This window comes from Panthera uncia, chromosome D2 (assembly GCF_023721935.1).
Source record: "Panthera uncia isolate 11264 chromosome D2, Puncia_PCG_1.0, whole genome shotgun sequence".
NCBI lineage: Eukaryota > Metazoa > Chordata > Mammalia > Carnivora > Felidae > Panthera > Panthera uncia.
In genome coordinates this window covers 51,781,634-51,785,687 of record NC_064818.1, presented here as the reverse complement: position 1 = coordinate 51,785,687, position 4,054 = coordinate 51,781,634, and positions in this window count along the sequence as shown.

Below are 4,054 nucleotides of genomic sequence, written 5' to 3'. Positions count from 1 at the left end.
AATAAGGAAAATGACTGTCAGGCCTTTAGCATGGTGCCTAGCACATAAGTGCTTAAAGTCTTAACAAACGTAAAGATTATATATTTTTTCAGCACCCGACACATAGAGGATGCTTAAAATATTTTTTAATAATTGAGTAATTAAATAGATGAATGAACGAACGAATGAAAAGGAAATTTTGAGGTTTTCTGTGCAGTCTGGATATCTCCCTCTGCTAAGGCATGGACCTCAAGAGTCTGCTGTGACAATGTGTGGACAGCCAGGAGGGAAGGGAGTGAGCCATCACCATATTAGCATTCTCTCCAACACCCACCCCCCCCCCCCCCCCCCCCCGCAACACACAAAGAGATAGAGGAAATTAAAAGGCAGGGCTAGAGGACAAGGTACACAAGAGAAGTAAATTTGAAGAGGAGAAGCATAGTGTAGGACATGCTCTGAGCATGGGGGCCTTCTTTTCCTGAGAAATCTAAGCTCAGGTGATGAAGGTCTAAAAGGACAGAAGAGACATGTCAAGGAAAGAGGGAGTTTGGTGGGGGCTCAAGTCACCAAAGATGGGGTCCCGCTGAGGGCCTGGAAGACACAGTTGGCCCTCCCTGAATGGCGTACTCAGTGGTCCGTCTCCTCTGTGATGCACACGTTCACCACCAGGGGCCGACAGGCAGTCCCACAAAGGGCTCCAGGGATACAAAGCTGCCGGAGGATTACCAGCCCGGGGCCGTCAGAACCCAGGGAGCTGGGTGTTCTGTAAGGGAAAGATGCCAGACCCACTCAGGTGGCCAGCTCAGGAGCTGTGTGTCCTTGCACAAGCCATCAGGCACCAACTCCTCTAGCAATGAAAATGTTGAACAAAATAAGCTTCTCTGGAAACCTCACCAGCCAGGGTCTGGTAGAAGAGTTTGGGAAGACCTTGAAAAGCTTCTCCATACTGCCCCCTAGTGGCACTTGGCTCCAGAAAGTTTGTCAAAGCTCAGGCGTCTGTCTGTCCCACCCACCCATCCATCCAACCATCCATCCATCCAACCATCCATCCAACCATCTTTCCTTCTTTCCACTCAAAAACACTCTGCCAGTTGTTGGGGACCCCATAGCAAATGATATACTGTCTCTGTCCTAAAGGGAAACTCATAGAACATGGATAAATATAAAACCATTAAGTAACTATTCCACAGGGATCTTAGACTGAATGTTGTGGGAGGTTGACGGGGATGGTAGCTGGCTCTCCTAGGGGCGCAAGCAGAATTCACAGAAGAGCTGGTTGGTCATTCAGCAGACAAGCACTGAGTGACAAACAGAAATGCCCTGGGGCGGAGCATGGCAAGTGCTAACTCCGGCAGCACATGAACATCACCAGAAGGTGAAGAGCAGACCCAGGAATGCAGTGGGAGGGTGAAGCAGGGACCACTCTGGAGCATTGCCCTAATCTGCTTTCTAGGCTTTTCTTCCTCCCTCCCTCCCTTCCTTCCTTCCTTCCCTCCTTCCTTCCCTCCTTTTCTTTCTTTCTCTCTCTCTCTCTCTTTCTCCCTCCTTCCTGCCTTCCTTCCTTTCTTTTTTAAATTTTTATTTATTTTTGAGAGAGAAGGAGAGAGACAGAGACAGAGACAGAGGGCTAGCAGGGGTGGGGCAGAGAGAGAGGGAGACACAGAATCCTGAGCTGTCAGCACAGAGTGTGGTTCCAACTCATGAGCCACGAGATCATGACCTGAGCCGAAGTCGTATGCTTAACCCACTGAGCCACCCAGGTGCCCTTAGGCTTTTCTTAAGGAAAAAACTATTAGAGCAGTTTCTCAACTCTCTCCCCCCACATGGGGTTTCATTTGGGACACACAAAAACCCAGTGTTTAAAAAACATTTCTTCTGTCCTGGTATCTTAGGTTTGGTGGCTGAATTCACTTTTGAGGCCACTTTAAAAGGTCTTTGTTTCTGCAGAGGGAAAACCAGAGGGAAGTCCTAAGGGGTCTGTGACAAATCAGAGCCGACTGCTCTGGTGTGTTAGGGGAAGTGTCTCCTCCCAGGAGCCTGGTATGTCTATGAGGACTGTTTCAGCTCTCCATATGGAAGGGGGGGGGGGGGGGGGGGGAGAGGCCAGGGTCCATGTCTTAGGGACAGTAATGACCTGAAAGAGCAGAGCCACAAGAAGAAGGGGTGACCAGATGGTCCCTGGAGCTGCATTTGAAATTGGAGCTCAGAGGTGCTGAGTGACACCCAAATGAACAGACTGGGCTCTTGTTGCTGGTGGGGCCTCAAATGAGTTTTTAAGGACGAAAGCACCTTAGAAAGGGGACGTGGAGGCGCGGACCATATGCACTCCCACACACTATAGAAATGCTGCAGGAGGATGCATACATCCCTGTTGGTTGTCCTTTCCAACTCCATCCTGTGACTGGTAAATTTCCCACATTATGAGTCCCACCTCCCAGGATCAAAGGCTGATTGATGCTGGCTTTCCTAACCCCCTTGTAACAAGGCATAAACCCTAGGCTTACCCATTCAGACATTCGGGATAGACTTGGCCTCCAGGGGAGGACAAGAGGAACTCGAGGCTGCATGGACTCTGTTCTGGGGTAAGGGTTAGGGCACAGTTGTGGGGTTCCTAGCATCCAGGGGCCAGCATCAACAGTGCAAGCCATGCATGGTGCCTGTGCCCTGGGGTAGTCCCCGCCGTGAGGGCGTTGTCCCAGGCTGGAAGTCTGACACTGGTTGTCTGACCCTCCCCTCCAAGACCCTGCGAGCTGCATAACGCCTCTGCTGATGAATCCAGCCAACTGGGCTCCTGCGAGAACGCTGCCCCCATTGTGCTAACCGTTTTGCTCAGCCTCAGAGCCCTGTGGACTGGCTTCATCCCAGTCCCAACCGCCTGGGAAAGCAAGCAGCCTGAACTGAGCATTTTCTGAGTGCAGGCAGCGTGTCTCTTCTTTCCGCAAGTGATGCAGGAACGAGGCTAAGAGGCCTGGCTAACTTTCTCCCAGTTTGCTTTCCCTCTGTCCAAACTGCGTTGCAAAATCAGCCGTTTCTGTCTTGCCAACCGCTCACCTCCCCTTTCCCCTCCTCTCTGGCAACCCTTACTGTTTCTAGCAATTGCCAGCAGAATGGGGCCCAGCATCACCTGGCCTTGAAGAGGGGCCCTGAGGGAGCGTGTGAGTGAGTGTGGGGTAAGGTGGGGGCGCTGGCTCACACCCCAGGAGATGGTGGCTTCCCCAGGCTGCCTCTGCCTGACCACAAGTTAGAAAAGAGCATCTCCCTGGAGGAAGTTGCTGACACGGTGCTTTCTCTTTTCTTATCCTGGCTTCTCTACGGTTTTATGCATGGGGCAGTCTTGTTCTCTCTCTTTCTTTCTGGGATGGGAGGATGAGATTTTCTGGATTCAGTTTCTTCTACCTCCTTAAAAATAACACATACCATTTACTGCCCCTCATGGTGTGACAAGCACTATATGTGCACCCACTGATGTAAATCGCATGACAATCCTGTGTGGGAGGTGATCGGTACCATTAGCATCTCATTTTACAGGTGAGCAACGGAGATGCGAGACTGCACCTACCAGGAGTCTTTTGGTTACAACTAATAGGAATCCAACTCAACTTGAACAAAAAGAAGGGTAAGGAGGAGGGCGAAGGGAGAAGAGAGGAGGTGGAAGGAAAGAAAAAGACGGAAGAGAAATGTACCAGCCCAGGTAAGCAAAAGTCCAGTAGGTAGATCTAGCCTGAGGCACACCGGGACCCTGGTCCCCAAATGACCCGTTTGGGCATCTGTTTGTGCCTCCTCTTTTTTTTTTTTTTTTCCTGATTGGCTTTGTTTCAGGCAGCCCATCAGCCCCCCAGCAGGAGCACAGAGGCCCCAAGCAGCTCTTCCTACTTCCTACCAACTCATCATGCTCCTTTCTGGCACTTTGGGCAGAATTCCCAAAGATGGCTGTCATGGGCTGGGTTGGGGTCGCATGCCCAGCCCTGGGATCTGGACTGAGACTGTGGGAGGGCAGGTTCCACAGACAAGAGTCAGAGAGCTGAGACCAAAGACAGGGTGTGTGTGGGGGGAGGGGGGTGGTCCGCAGCAGGGG